The sequence below is a fragment of the Leucopleurus acutus genome, assembly GCF_964270905.1.
Source record: "Leucopleurus acutus genome assembly, chromosome: 19".
In the NCBI taxonomy this organism is placed as follows: Eukaryota; Metazoa; Chordata; class Mammalia; order Artiodactyla; family Delphinidae; genus Leucopleurus; species Leucopleurus acutus.
In genome coordinates, this window is record NC_139161.1 from 50,256,346 (window position 1) to 50,272,449 (window position 16,104).

The following is a 16,104-nucleotide window of genomic DNA, read 5'->3' on the forward strand; positions in this document are numbered from 1 at the left end:
GGGCCCTGGGCAGTGCTGTCCCCTGTGGGTGCCCCAGAAGCCCAGTCGTAGCTGAGGACACTAGGAGTAGACAGCTGACTTAGGCTGGACCACTGAGATTCTCTCCCAGGAAAGGGAATTGGGAAGAGATAAAATGATCAGTTTCAGCTGGACCCCTGAATGGGACGTAATATAAACCTAGGGCTGGGGCAGAGTCAAGTTGAGAGAGAGAGAGAGTGGGGTGGGGTAGAGGGAGAGGGAGGGGATAAAAGAGGAGAGGAAAGGAGGGGAGAGAGAAACATCAGAGGGGCAGAAGGAAGCAGAGACCGTGTGGCCCTGGTGAGGTGCGGAAGGTGATCTCGATTCCTGACAGCGCTCTGAGGCCTGTGTGATCCTCATCTTGTATTCTAGGAGACACCTCTTTATTTTTTCCAACTCCCCCCCACCCCGACTTTTTATTTGTGTAAACTAGTTCCAGTGCGTTTTTGTTACCTGCAACCAGAAGAACCCTGACTAAGACATACGATCTCTAAGTTATCTCCCTTGTGGATTCAGCCCTTGGGATGGCAATGCGAATCGGAGACCAGGAACGCTGAGCGAACACATGCTCCTCAGCCCCAGAGAGGAGGTGAAGAAAGCACCTAGGGGGCCAGGGGGGCGCCGACTGTTTTGTTTTGCTTTTTGGTTGAAGGAAAAGTGAGCCAGGCTCAGGGCATCAGGGTACATGGCCAGCGTCTCTTTGTATCTGAAGGGCTTCGTGGGAAGACTTGGCCGTGGAAGGTTCAGAGAGAGAGTTCTGGATCTAGGTAAGGAAATCTTTCTCGGTCAGGTCAGGGGTGTCCTGGGAGGAGAGGGCTGCTTTGGGGGCTGGAATTCCTGAGACTGGAGGCTTGACAGTGGATGCCAGCAGGAGATGGGACCCTTCCTGCTTCAGGGTCCCTGAACCAATGAATTCTTGTAATACGACTTGGTCCTTGGTGCGCCGTTGATGGGTAGATCCGTTCCAGGTGCTGGAGGTCTGGGGTGGAGAGGAAGCACATGGAGTTCTCTGACCAAGGCTGGACCAATCAATCCTCTCCCAGGAAGTGGAACCAGGCAGAGGCAATGATCAGTCTCAGCTGGGTCCCTGAATGGGCAGGACCTCAGGGAGGCCTCACCTACCCTCGGAGGCCCCCAGAGGCCCCCAGAGGCCCAGCCAAGACTGAGGAGCACCTCAGTTCCCTGCCCTGTGGCTCAGCATTGCAGCATCCTCTGGCCCTGTGAGCTCACAAAGGAGACCTGGATGCTAGGCCAGCACAGACCCCCGCTGTGGCTTGGCTCCTGCTCCGGGCACTTCTCCTGTGTCATTCCCTACCTACTCGGAAGGGGACTTCAAACAAGAAGACAGCTCCTTGCAATGAATAGGGGGTTCTGGATGAATTAGCAATTTGTAGCGAAATCGCCTTTCTGAGCTATCACACAGAGGGAAGCCTGGTATTCAGTGAGGCCAGGATTCCCTCCCCAGGCTGGGCTGCACTGTCTCCTCTGGATCCCTGCAAGCACTGGGTGGAGGTGGGTTGGGGAGGCGCAGCCTGGCAGGGACTTCTAAGTGATGCTGGCAGTGTGTCATCTACACGGCTTTAGGAAGGGAGACCTCTTGAGTCCTGCTTCCCTGTCCTGGCCGTCTCCCTCCTATTCTCCAGTTACTCTCTCCCAGCTGCTCCCGCGCAGCAGTCATCTCCCTGCCCACGATCGTCCCTCACATCTCCCCTTCCTGCTACCCCCGCACCCGTGGTGCCCCTTTCATTTACTCTCCTCATTCTCCTCTTGTTCTGGAATCCTCTCCTCCGCACTCATGTTCCTAAGTTGTATGTAACCTCACTGGCCGGTGTTCCTGCATCTGAGCACAGGATAGTCGTGGGGAAAGGGGCTGGGATCCTTTGGAAGATGTTCGCATCCACGTTCCCTGACCGCCATCCCCCGGAGCTGCCGTCCTGTGCTGGGGGGGATGCGGTGACTTTACTGCCCCTTTTCCGGCTCTGATTTACAGGCTGCCGCAGCAGCTTTCAGGGCTAAGAGGACACGTTAGCAGCCTTTCTCAGGAAGTACCCGTTAATCCAGGAGCCCATGGAAGGGGAATTGAAGGTCCTAGGCTTCAGACCAGATTTGGTCTTGCATTTAGGAACTCCACAGAAACCCAGGATGGTGGTTGAGTCTGAACTTGGGACTTGGGCCAAGAGTAGACCTGCAAGCCTGGCCTTTGCTTGGACGTTCTTAGGCATTCGGCCATTTCTTCACTCATTTGTTTATCATTAACCTCCAATCTGTTCATCAGTCCCTCCTTCATTCCTCATGGGCCCATTTGAACATGTATACATCAACATTCTTGATCTCTTTATTCGTTCATATACTCACCCATTTTTGCTTTTTATTTCCAGCTTTATTGAGGCTTGAGAAACAGGTCACATTGAAATTTCACAATCTGATAAGTCTTGGCACATGTATACATGCACAAGATCATCATCTCAGTTAGGATAATGAACACACCCATTACCCCAGAAGTTTCCTCAGGCCCTTTTATGTGCTCTAACCAACCACTGATACCAGTCCTTTGTTGACTATATGGTTTGCAAATATTTCCTCCCAGGCTATAGCTTGTCTTTTCATCCTTTTTTTGTTTTCATCCTTTTAACAAGGTCTTTCACAGAATGAAAGTTTTTACTTTTGGTGCAATCCAACTTATCAATTGTTGGATAGTTTATGGTTTTCTAGAAATTAGTCCATTTCTTCTAAGTTGTATTATGAGGGTAAAGTTGATTATAGTATTTCCTTAATATCTTTTTAATGGCTACAAGATCTGTGAAGATATCCCCTATTTCATTCCTGATATCGGTGAATTGTGTCTTCTCTCTTTTTATTTTTGTCAGTTTTTCTAGAATATTGTAAATTTTATTTTATTTTTTAAGGACCAGATTTTTATTTTATTGTTTTTTCTCTATCATTTTCCTATTTTCCATTTCATTGATTTCTACTCTGATTTTTATTAATTCCTTCCTTCTTGTGTTGGCTTTATTTACTCCTTTTTTCTAGTTTCTTAAGGTAGGAACTTAACTTTTTAACTTAAGGCTTCTCCTCATTTCTAATGTAAGCATTTAGTGCTATAAAATTTCCTCTCAGTACTGCTTTAGCTGCATCCCACAAATTTTAATATGTTGTATTTTTATTTAGTTCTATTTATTTTTATCATAATTTTTTGAGATTCACTGTTTGCCTGGTAGCTTGTTGAGAAATTTAAATTATTTAATTTCCATGTGTTTAGAATCTTTCCTGTTGTATATCTGTTTTGATCCATTGTGGTCAGAGAACACACTGTATATGATTTCAGTATTTTAAAATTTGTTGAGGCTTATTTTATGGCCCATTTTGATGAATATTTGATGAATATTTGATGAACATTTGATGAACATTTGATGAATATCTATCTTGATTTATCTTTGATCTATCTTTGATCAAATATCTATCTTATTTTATGGCCCATTTTGATGAATATTTGATGAATATTTGATGAACATTTGATGAATATCTATCTTGGTGAATATTGCATGGGGACTTGAAAAAGAAGGTGTATTGTATTCTGCTGTTGTTGGGTGTGGAGATATATATATATATATATAATCTGCTTGGCTGATTGTGCTATTCAGATCTTGTATATTCTTACTAATTTTCTGCCCAGCAGTCGTATCGTTGCTTAGAGGTAGAGGTTGATGTCCCCAACTATAACTGTGGATTTGTCTATTTCTCCTTTCAGCTTTATCAGCTTTTGCTTCAAGTATTTTGAGGTTCTTTTGTTTGGTACACACATGGTTAGGATCATTACGTCTTCCTGGTGGACTGATCCTTTTATCATCATGCAAAGTCCCTCTTTGACTCTAGTAATTTTCTTTGCTCTGGGGTCTGCTTTATCAAATATTAATAAAGCCAGTCCTGTTTCTGGATTAATGTTTGCACGGCCTATCTTTTGCCATAATTTTACTTTCAATCTACCTTTATTGTTGAATTTGAAGTGTTTCTTATAAATAGCATGTACTTGAGTAATTTTTTTACCTACTCTGTCTATTGATAGGTGTATTTAGACCATTTGCATTTAAGGAAATTATTATGTTAGTGCTTAAGTCTGCCATTTTATTATATGCTTTCTGTTTGTTTTCTGTGGTTCCTATTCCTCTGTTTCTGTTTTCTTGCTTCCTTGTGCATTACTTAAGCATTTTTAGGACTCCATCTTGATTTATTTATTGTGCTTTTGAGTGTATCTTTTTGTATAGTTTTCATGGTGGTTGCTCTGAGTGTTATGATATACATATGTGGCTTATCACAGTCTACTGGAATCAACATTTTACCACTTCTAGGAAAGTAGAAACCTCACTTTCATTTAGGTCCCTTTGCCTTCTGCATTTTTAAGCAGTATTGTCTTGGGTATCATATGATGATGTCGTTTTTGTTTCAATTATTGTATGACTTACAGAATTTATGAGAAAAATAGCCTGTTGTTTTTCTTCTCTTTCTGTTCTTTCTTCCTTCACAATGATTGTGAATTCTTTTACTTATGATTTCCTTTGTGTTTAAAGAACTTCATTTAGCCAATCTTTAAGGACAGGTCTCCTAGAAATAATTCTTTTAGGTTTCCTTTGTCTGAGAATGTCTTTATTTCCCTTCATTCCTGAAGAATACTTTTGCCATGTATAGAATTTGCAGTTGACAGTTTTTTTTTTCTTACAGTTCTTGAAAAATGTTGTGCCACTTTCTCTGACCTTCATGGTTTCAGATGAGAATTCTCCTGTCTTTTGAATTTGTGTTCCCCTCCAAGTAATGCATCATTTCTCTCTGGCTGCTTTCAAGAACCTTTCTTTGCTTTTAGTTTTCAAATTTTTTATTATGATGTGTCTTGGTGTGGATTTCCTCACGTTTTTCCTGTTTAGGTTTTGCTCAACTTCTTGAACATAAAAGTTTGTGCCTTTTGCCAGATTTGGAAAGTTTTCAGTCATTATTTCTTCAAATAATCTTTCAGTCCTTCTCTTTCTCTCCTGTCCTTCTGGGACTCTGATAATACAAATGCAATATCGGTGTTCTTACGTTACTGTCTCATAGATTCCTGAGGTTCTGTTTATTTTTCAGTCAGTCTATATTTTTATTTCTCTGTTGTTCAGATTGGGTGAATTTTCATCATCATCCTCAAGTTCACTGACTATATCAAATGTTGAGCCCATCCAGAGAATTTTTTATTCGTTATTGTGTTTTTCAGTTCTCTAATTGCCGTTTGGTTCTTTTTTATAAATTTTTTTTCTTTTTTTTTTTTTCTTTTTTTTTTTTGCTTAGACTATCTTCTCATTTGTTTCAAGAGAACTGGTAATTGTTTGTTGAAGCTGCTTTAAAACTCTTGTCAGATAATCCCACCTTCTCATTTGTCTCACTGTTAGCATTAGTTGATTGTCTTTTCTCATTTGAACTGTGATTTTCTTAGTTCTTGGTGTGACAGGTGATATTTGATTGTACACTGGATAGTTCATCTATTATGTTAGGAGACATTGAGTCATAGTTAATTTTCTAATTTAGCAGGCAGTCACCCTGTTTACTTTTGTGACTTACTTTTGTGGGCTGTGGTTCTAAGGGCAGTTTAATGTTAGGAGCTTTTGTTGTGTTATTTTGGTCTGCTCAGTTTGTCTGGTGTCACTCTTGCTGCCACTGGGTTTTGCTATTGCTGCTTGAGGGGACAAGAGGGTTTTCCCAAGGTCTGAGTGCTGAGTGTGTCTCAGTGGAGAAGGGAGTTTTAGGCCCATGGGGACAAAGTAACTTCCTGGGCCAGATGCTTGCTGTGGTGGGGTCCTCTTGCCGGTGCCCCTTGGCCACCCCAGTGGCTCTGGCTTGGAGAGGGGAGTCTCATGCCTACAGGGTGAAAGTGGCTTCCTGGTCCAGCCCACTTGTTATGGTAGGGACTTCTTAGCCAGGGCTGTTGGCTGCCCCAATATCTGTTGGCAGGAGAGCGGAGTCCCTGGCCTAATGGGGAAAGAGAGCACTTGTCCTGCCACTTATTGTCAGCAGGGTTCCCCATTGATCCCCTCTGTGGGTGGTGCCAGGGCAACTGTGTTAGTCCTAAACACCGTCATCTCTTGTTTATAGCCTCTTAAATGCCCATGCTTCCATTCTAATGGAAGCACTGTACCCTCCCTGGCTCTGTTTGAGTGTGAACTTTGAAAAAAAATAAATCAAACTCCATCACTTTCTTTCTCAAAGACCCTCCCATGGCTTCCCAGACTCCATATCATGGACTACATGACCCTCCATTGTCTGGCCTCAACTCTGACCACACTCTTTCTCCTTTTGAAATCTCAGGCCCACTGACCTCCGTGTAATTCCTAGCACACGCTTAAGGGCCTTTGTGCCTTCTATTCTCTCTCCTGGAACACACTTACTTAGACCTTCACTTCTTTCAAGTCTCTGATCAAATGTTACCTCCTTAGAGAGCCTTTGCCTGCCCATCTTACTAAAAAGTACATTGTTCATTCCCTTTTCCCTTATTCTGAAGCTTGAGTACCTGGGTTTCACTTTCAGCATATCCACTGGGAAGGAAATGTTCATTCCTCCCCTTCCCTCATTCCGTTATGCATTTCCCCTTATTTCTTTTAGAAACTGAATTCTCTCTCACATTTAATCTGGCCACATGGCCACTCAGGTAAAGACTACATTCCTCTGACTCCCTTGCAGCTAGGTGAGCCCATAAGGCAAAGCTTGGGCTAATGGGCTGTGTGTGGAAGTGATCTGTGCAGCTCTGGTGTATCCACTTGCCCTGGTCTTTTGCATTCTCTTTTCGCATCTCACAGACTGTAATGTGGCCATGAAGCTGAGCTAGCTTTGACCCTACAGAGAGGACTACATCCTGTGGTATGGCAGAGAAACGAAGTAGGAAGATCCAGGGTTCCTAAAGGATACTTGCAACAGAACTTTCCACTGGCTCTGGACTACCCGCCTACCTCTGGGCTGTTATGACAGAAATAGACATCCGTTTTATTTGGGCCACTATATGTTGATGTCTGTTTGTTACAACAGCTCATTTTATGCCCTAATACAATAATTTACCATCTGTGAGAACTTGGGCAAGTTATTTAACTTCTCCATGCTTCTGTGTCTTCATTACTAAGTAGAGATAATAATAATACCTACTTTATGGTATTGTTGGGAGAGTTCAGTGTATTAATACATGAATGGGGCTTGTAACAAGCTCTTAATCCATGTTGGCTTCTATTATTCATTCATCTTCATAACTCTTATCGCTACCTGGCATTATATAATGTATGTCCTTGCTTACTTGTTTATTGACTATCTCCCTCTCTCCGTTAGAATATAAGCTCCTTCGTGCAGGGGCCAGCCTGACTTGGCCCCCAACTGTAGCCCCAGCTCTAGAACAGTGCCTGGCCCCAAGTAGAAACTCCACAAAGGTTTGTTAAATAAGTGAAAATGAACGCATACACGCAGTTATTCTCTCCTTCCTTTCCTTCCCTTATTAATTAATTCATTCTACTCATTCCAACTTGAAAGCATGATGCATTTTAGCTGTTCATGTAGCCATCTCATGAGGCTGGAATAAGCGTACATTTCAGCTCAGTCCAGCTGAACTGAGCCGTGAGGCTTCTGCCTGATCCTTAAGCACACGCTGCCGGGACCCTCTCTCGGATGCTTTCTTCCTTCCCTACCCACCCTGACAGCTATGCACTCACAATTTCCTCCACTGATTTCATCCTGAGATAGGAGACGAGCTGCATCCCAAAGCTTCGTTGCTCTGCTCCAACCTCTCCCTGAAGAAACCATTATCTTGCCTCCTCCCAGCCTTCTCCCTTTTCTCACTGTCTCCCAAGTGTCCCTGAGACAGGCACCAGAGACTCACTGGGTTCTTGGCAAAGATAAATGAGGCCTCTTCTCCCTGCTGCAACTCAGAAGAGTGGGCATCCCTGGCCTTGCCCTGCCATTGGTGCCGAGGGAGCAGGCAGGCGCTGAAGGCCAGAGTGAGTTGTTCTGTCAACAAAGGTTCACTGAACAGTCACCAAATGCCACACGTTGTGCTGAGCCAAACACACCCGGTCACTGCCTCCATGGATCCGGTTGTCTTATGGGGGAGACAGATTTACATGGAGTCATCAAATACATAAACATAAGCTACACAAACTAGGGTGAGTGTTATGAGGAAAAGGTCCATGATGCTATGAGAAAATTTAACATGGGGGTCTGATATGATCTGTGGGGTCGCAGAAGTGACATTTGAACTGAGAAGAGAAAAGGGAAATAGAATATAATTGGGGAACAGGTTAGGTGTGGACGAGGAGAGAGCATACCAAGTAGAGGGAACAGCATGTGCAAAGGCCCTGTGGTCGGAGAAACAGAAAAGGACTGCATGGTTAGTGCACAGAGAGCAGGCTTGAGACCAGACAAATAGGCAGGGGCTAGATCCTTGAAGCCTTGTTGTCCAGAGGAGGATTTTCTTCATCCTAATGATTTTGAGAAGAAGAGGGTGACATGGTCACATTTGTGTCTTGAAGGGGTCTGACTGCTGTGTGGAGAAGGGATTACAGCAAGTAAGAGTGGAGCTGTAGAGATGAGTTAGCAGGCTAATGCAGAAGCCCTGGCAGGAGATGTAGGCAGCCTAGGCTGGGGAGATGAGGGTGGAGAAAGAGAGCGGTGGGCAGAGGGTTTAGGATGTACGACTGATGAGACCCCATCCACACTCTTGGCGGGATGTGGATGTGGAGGGTGAAGGACAGTGCAGTGCAAAGAGCAAGGCCCAGGTTTCTGGGCCATTCCGCAGGATAGACAGGAAGGCAAGGTTTTGGGAAGAAAAATCATGAGTGCGGTTTTGGATTTGCCGAGTTTGTGGCACTTTTGTGATGTGAGGTAGGCGGGTGGATATGCAAGTCTAGAGGCCAGAGGAAGGGCTGCAGATACACGCGAGGGAATTACGATCCCAAGGGTGGTGACTGAAGCTGTAACAGGAATGTGATCACCTGGGGAGGGAGTGTAGTGTCAGCAGAGAAAAGTGACAGAGCAGAGATGCTAGAGGCAAGGAATGAGTGCAGAACATAGAAGAATATTAGAAGAAAATACAGGGGAAAAATTTAAAATATAATCCTGGGGGAGGAAAGCCTTCCAAGTCTTCCACCCAGAACCCTAAATGAGACACAGTCAGATCTGAATTCTTTAAAAAATGTAAAATCTCTGAACAAAGAAGACACAACAAAGTTAAAAGACAAGCAGCAGACTGAAATGAAATATTTGCAATATATTCAAAAGACAAAGATAAAAATCTCTAAGTTCCCTACAGAGAAGGACCATCTAAGAGAAAAGCAAACGAAGGAATGAACAGACTGGACATTGTGCTCCACGTTCTTAAGAACCAGTTATGAGTAAATCAGCAATGAAGGTGTTTTGTCCATTAATTTGGCAAAAATTAGCTGAAAGTATTACTAGCATTATGAGGAGAGAGACACGATATCCTGCTGGCAAAGTACGTTTGGAGGGCAATTTGGTAGAAGCTGTCAAAACTCTAACCAGGAACGTCTCATTTAAGGTCTACATTAAAAGAAAACTCATGTGTGCATCAAAATGCATTGAATTATAAAGAAGTTTATTGCAGTAGTTTTTAATAAAGGTTTAAAAATCTGGAAGGAATATACATCCATAAACATATTCTATACAATGTGAACTATTTATGTAAAAAAAGGTACATGTGTTTATGAATAGACAATGGTGGTCACTAAGGGTTTGACCGCGCCTTCTCTGAGGGAGGAAGTAGGGATGGGGGGATCGGGCGTTGGAGGGAGATTTTGCACTTTGTTCTAGAAACTTCTGCATTGTTTGAGTCATGCGTGACAAAAAGGTATTCTTGTGTTCGCTGTGTAATGAAAAATTATAAAAAAAGAGAAATCCCGACTTGGCTTCCATAGATAGAAGGCCAGAGGGGATGGCCAGCTGCTGGCAGTCTCGGCCACCTCTGCTCTGTCCCTCCTGGCTAGGGAATGGTCCTTCTGGTGTCCTGGGCTGCTCGCCCTCAGTTCCCACGTCCCTCGTCCCTGTTTGTCCAGGTGGCCAGCCACAGGGTGCTCCTTTGTGGGGCAGGTGTGGAAGGTGGCAGTGTGCCAGAGAGCCACCACGGGGCAAAGGCCCTGGCCCCACGGTAAGTGCTCTGACCTCCTGTCTAAAAGCACGTTGACTTCCCCGTTCATCCACATAAACTGGCAGGATATCTTCGAATAAATCATGAGCGTGGCAGTTAAATTCTCTAAACCACACTGGAAAAAGGATTATGGTATTTACTGTGGGGACAGGAAGATTGATTCTCACCCAGAAAATCTGCCAGATTCTTGATTTAGGGAGCCGGTGATCAGCACAGGTTAGCTCTGATTTATATTGGCTTGCCTTTCCCACGGGTTCCTCTCCCACTCCAGGGGACACTTCGGGTGGGACAGCTCTGGGGCCACTACTGTCCCGCTAGTTCTTTGCAAGATGGCCCACCAGGGTGATGGATACGGGCAGAGCTCACTGCCCCGCAGCTGCCTCCCACCATGCCCTCAGTCCTGATCCGTGCTCTGGTGGCCCCTGCCACCTGCTGGATAAAGCCCAGCTCCTAAGCCTGGAATTGTAGGACCCCCTAGATGGAGCCCGTGCCACCTCCCATCACCCCTGCCCACCATGCATGCCCTGCTTGTGGTTTTCTCACGATGTACCTCGTACATGACTGTCCCTTTCCTATGGCGAGGGACAAGCATAGTAACCAGAGAGCGTTCCAGCCCTTGGACAGCTCAGAGTCTGGAGCAGGACACGGACTCACGATCAGTCCTGTGTGTAAGTTCCATGATGGGGGGCCCGAGGGGGCAAGGAGGAGGCAGCAGCCACACCTCACCTCCTCTGCCCTCTGTGTGCCCACAAGGTCCCTGGGTCACCTTATCTCCCCTTCTTGTCCTTGTCACCTTCCTCATCATTCATAGATGCCACTTCTATATTTCCTCAGTCTCGGTTTTAGCTGTGATAGCTAGCTTTACATGGCTGCTGTGAAGTACCCGTGTAAAAGTACTGCATCTGTCCTTGGTGACAACGCAAAGCACACCTTGATTCATAGTTACCACTGACTGCAAACCCCTACCTGCTGGACCCCTCTGTGTCTGGGGGACCCTGTGATGCTTGCTTGTATGTCTTACATGCTGTGCCCAGCCGTCCCTCCACTGTCTTGCCTGTGATGGCTCACGGGGCTTTTGGTGTCCACGGGCACCACTGTTTTCTACCAGGGACACCCTCAGCTACTACCTGTGCTCCACTCCAAACCCAAACCCAAGCCCAGGGCAGCCCTTCACTTAATTCTCTACAGCCCAGTCTAGAAGAAACTTCAACTTCACATAACACATTCCTAAAGGTTCTAGGTTCATAGAAGGGAAGAACATTACGAACTTATAACTTCTGTAGAGGGGGCTGCGCTCAGATGCCGGGGGCTCAACCCCTCCCTGGGGACCCTGCAGACCGGTGGCTGCTTCACTTCCAGTGTTCTCCACAGGACGGAGAGCAGCTCAGCTCAGAAAGAGGCTGGGATGCTTCTCTCACCATCTACTGTCTCCCTTCCTCTTCCCCACTTGCTGCCCTGGGACCAGCTCTTTCCCAGAACGACTGACAGTGGAATATCCACTCACTTCGAGGGCAGCCCCACTCCACAGGGCATGGGAGCAGCTCAGATGTATTCATCGTAAATAACTTCATTCCAAGGACACTTACTGTCCCGTGCAGTCTTTCCTCCAGCAAGAGATGAAGCAGGTAACGTCAGCATCCTCCCTCTGAAGTCAGGCTTCCTCTCCCACAAAGAACTGCCCAGAAAAGTATCCACGTTTCCCCAGGAACGAGCACCGCTTTGCAGCAGAGTTCATAGGGAAGCAAAAAGTATTTATTATAGCTTCTGCCCCTCCCCCTCCTGCCCTTACAGACTCCAGAGAGGCAGAACCCTGGAATTACCCAGTCTACCCTGGGAATCGGGAGACGTCCTATGAACAGATCAGATGACCTCTCAGGTCTGGCTGACATGCCTTTCACAATAGGGAACTCCCTCCCTCCCAGACTGGTCCATCCCTGGCCAGCTCTGATGGTGGCATTGCCTTCCTCAACTTCTGCAGCTGGCTCAGTCCCAGCCCCCGGGGCTACACAGAAATGAACTGCTTTTCCCGGGACATGACCCCATTGATATGCCCACAGAGCACATATTCTTTGATCTGATCTTCTCCAGGCCGAGGCTGAGTGTCCCGATTTCCATCTCCACCTTCCCTCACGCCAGCCCCCGAAGCCTAGGTCCACGGTTTTCTGTTCTATGAGGTCTTCAGCTCTTTCCCTACTCTGGCCTTCTCCTGGGGACATAGCCCATCTGCTGGCTCGTCCCCATCACCTGCCCAATGGGGGCAAGGCTGCTGCCCCAGTTCTGGCGAATACACTTGAAATTCAGGCAACCTTATTTCTCATTAGCAATTTCTGGCACTGGTGTTACGGGATGACTCCGACACACCTGAGAGGTGACCGACACAGCTGTAAGCATCACGACACATTTGCACTCATGCCTTTGAGTATCCAAGTACAATTCACCTTGTCTACATGGAAGCAGAGTGATTTGTCGGGGAGGAAAACTTTTCCCTTCTTCCCTTCTTGCTTCTTGGGCTGGTCTAATAATGAAATTGACCTAAGACAGATTAACAGGAGAAAAAACAAATTTCATCTCATATGTATGGGACCCCCGAAGATTTGAGACTCAAAGAGGTGACCAAAGCAGACAGCTTTTATGCCTTGTAGACAGAGAAACAATACATCTGTGAAGAATTGACAGAACAAAGGGGTTTGGGCTTGGGGTAGCTAATTAGTGAAGAAGTAACAAGGTTTGTTTAGTAGCCTGCTTAGCCATGAATTCTCCATCTCTGGTGATTAGGATGTCTCTCTACCTCCTGGTACAGGGAAGCTACCTTGCACACAGGAGACTTATTTCCCGCTTCCAGGGGGATAAAGGAAGGTCAGAGTGTCCTTCCTGCACCTGCTGTTTCTTAAGTAACTATAATTCAAAAGAGTCAATGTGCCAAATGTGGCATATTGGGGAGCATATCGTGTTCCCACTGCCAGTGCTTTTGTGGGGAAGCCAACCTATTTACCAAGGACCAATTTACATGATCAATTTGGCCAATGACCAATTTGCAAACTATGTTTTAAAATTGAGTTTTGCTCCAGCGGTTTTGACCTTTTTTGCCATTTGACTCTGAGGTGCTTGCAGGTGTTGAGTTTGGGAGGGAGCTTCCCCTGGCACACACTTCTCCTGGGAGCAGAGAGGCATCCTCTCGTGTCTCAGCAGAGGTCTGCCAGTTCAGTCACCTATGCCCTTCACTCCAGTCAGGCTATGACAGCCGGACCTGGCTACAGAGCTGTGAGCAAAGAAGGTCACCGCAGCGATGGTGCAACAGAAACCAGAGGGAGGCAGATGCAGGGGAAGACCTGGGACAGGTGTCTCTTCCTGAGATAGATCTGGACAAGAGCCAGGAGACAACAAAAAAGGAATAAGAACTTCTAAGGTGAGCCAATAGGAAAAAAGTAAAGATTTTCTGAAACGTAAAAAAAGTAGTTCTTGAACTTCAAACTATATACATTAGAAGAATTGGCTCTTTTGAGAATTATAATCATAATGGCTTACAAGATCAAGTGTAGAATTATCTCAAAACACAGAGCGTCGATACAAAGAGAAATCAGGGAGAGAGAAAGAGGGGGAAATTTGTAACTGGCAAAGAGAGCTTGGGTGCCCTGGGAGGGGGCGGAGTAATCATTGATCTCTTAATATAGCAACAGAAGAATAAGGAGTGTTTTGTGCATGTGATGATTAAGAGTCATCATTAATAGAATGAAAATCAAGAGAGAATTGTCAAAATAATGGAGGGGGGAGATAAGAATAAGTATTTACTTGACAAAGCCAGATAAATTAAGGAAAAGGAAAAAGAAAATAGCAAGGTAAACAGTAACCATAATGTAAGAGGGAAGAAATGAGACAAGTGTCATTGTTTCCATGAGAGTGGATTGGCTGAGTTCCCTGATACACAGGTTCAGAAACCAAGCTTGGCTTTATATGGCTTAAAGAATCTCACCTAAGGAATGTAAATTGGTGCAGCCACTATGGAGAACAGAAAGGAGGTTCTTTAAAAAACTGAAAATAGAGTTACCATATGATCCAGTATTCCCACTCCTGGGCATATATCTGGAGAAAACTCTAATTTGAAAAGATACATGCACCCCAGTGTTCATAGCAGCAATATAATACAATAGCCAAGACATGGAAGCAACCTAAGTGCCCATCGACAGATGTGTAAAGAAGATGTGGTACATATACATTTATATACACACACACACACACACACACACACACACACACACATATATATAATGGAATATTACTCGGCCATAAAAAAATGAAATAATGCCATTTGCAGCAACATGGATGAACTTAGAGATCATCATACTAAGTGAAGTCAAACAGAGAAGGACAAATATGTTATCACTTACATGTGGAATCTAAAAAATGATACAAATGAACTTATTTACAAAACAGAGATAGACTCACAGGCTTAGAAAACATATTTATGGTTACCAAAGGGGAAAGGGTGAGGGAAGGGATAAATTAGGAACTTGGGATTAACAGATACACATTACTATATACAAAATAGATAAACAACAAGGTCCTACTGTATAGTACAGGGAACTACATTCAATATCTTGTAATAATCTATAATGGAAAAGAATCCGAAAAAGAATATATACATACACATATATATGTGTATATATATATATATATATATATATATATCCATATAACGGAATCACTTTGCTGTACACAAGAAACTAACACAACATTGTAAACCAACTATACTTCAATTAAAAAAAATAATCTCAAGTCCATTCTCTAGTAGGTCTGTGCCTTTATTCCTGTCTTACCCCTAGGTTCTTCATGACATTTTTTTTTCTTAGATTCCATATATATGTGTTAGCATACGGTATTTGTCTTTCTCTTTCTGACTTACTTCACTCTGTATGACAGACTCTAGGTCTTGAGGATATGGGGAGGGGGAAGGGTAAGCTGTGACAAAGTGAGAGAGTGGCATGGACATATATACACTACCTAAAGTAAAATAGCTAGCTAGTGGGAAGCAGCCGCATAGCACAGGGAGATCAGCTCGGTGCTTTGTGACCACCTAGAGGGGTGGGATAGGGAGGGTGGGAGGGAGGGAGACGCAAGAGGGAAGAGATATGGGGACATATGTATATGTATAACTGATTCACTTTGTTAGAAAGCAGAAACTAACACACCATTGTAAAGCAATTATACTCCAATAAAGATGTAAACAAGAATCTCACCTAAAATAAAGTGATTAAGAAAGGTCAAAAATTAAGTGGTGGGCAAAAAGGCACCAAGAAAATGCCTCACCCCTAACAACAACCAACCACAACAGGAAATGGGGGCAGCAGTAATATCGAAGTGGAATCGAAGGTAGAAGATGTTACTTGGGATCCAGAGCACGATGAAACAGAAGCAGAACGAATAATAGTAATAAGTATCGTTCATGGAACTCTTGCCAGGCACACAGGGCTATGGGCTTTAAAGGACGATGCCGTGTAACCCTTGCCGCAGCCCAGTAAGGTAGGTACATCATTATCCCCATTTTACAGATGGACAAACTGAGGCTTAGAGAGTTTAAGCAGCTGGCCCAAGGTCTCAAAGTTGGAAGCCATGCTCTTAACCAGAACCCCTCCTTGCCCCTCACTTCACTGGAGCAAGACACGACCTTTTCCCCAGGGCCAGCACCTGATGTGGAGCCAACCCCACTAATATTATGTGGTCTTAGGGTGATATAACCCATTTTAACATTTTTAACAATTTCCAGAATATCACCAATGGATTTGTTTTCAATGGAACGATTCCATCTCATTCACCACGGCCACTCTGCTGCCTACGTCTTTTATTCTCGGGATAAACTCTCTTCTAAACTCGCTCGGGCCCTGCCTTCATAAAGACACGTTAATTAAACCTTGACAGGCAGAATCAATGACTTT